We start from the raw sequence: 648 nt of genomic DNA on the forward strand, positions 1-648 counted from the left end.
TCTCATTGTGTGGATTTCATTCTTCTCAGTTAATTCTTTTATGTTTTCTGAGGTTTTTTCTAGACGGAGTTTCATTCTTGTCGCCCAGGCTGGAGTGCAATGGTGTGATCTCGGCTCCCTGCAACCTCTGCCTCCCAGGTTCAAGCGATTCTCCTGCCCCAGCCTCCCGAGTAGCTGGGATTACGGGTGCCTGTCACCACATCCAGCTAATTTTTGTATTTTTAGTGGAGACGGGGTTTCACCACATTAGCCAGGCTAGTCTGGAACTTCTGACCTCAGGTGATCTGCCTGCCTCAGCCTCCCAAAGTGCTGGGAATACAGGCGTGAGCCACCACGCCCAGCCTTTTATGTTTTTTTAATGTCCCAGTTTAAACAAATGAAAATCATATGTTCGGTAAGGAGGCATGTCGGACAGGATGATCAGGGTTTAAGCACCTGAGGAAGATACTTGCTGCTCAATTTTGCTGTGAACCTGCAAAGCTCCTCTCAAAAAGAAAGTCTGCTTTACAAGGAGGGGTCTAGAACTGGGCTTTGTAAGATAGGTACAGTTTGCAAAGCCAGAAAGAAGGAGAGAAGAGCATTTAACAAATAAGGTAAGATGGACCCTAATCTCTTCGAACCCAGAGGGAAAGGCCCTGATGAGACCAG

The sequence above is a fragment of the Theropithecus gelada genome, chromosome 3 (genome assembly GCF_003255815.1).
Source record: "Theropithecus gelada isolate Dixy chromosome 3, Tgel_1.0, whole genome shotgun sequence".
Taxonomy (NCBI): Eukaryota; Metazoa; Chordata; class Mammalia; order Primates; family Cercopithecidae; genus Theropithecus; species Theropithecus gelada.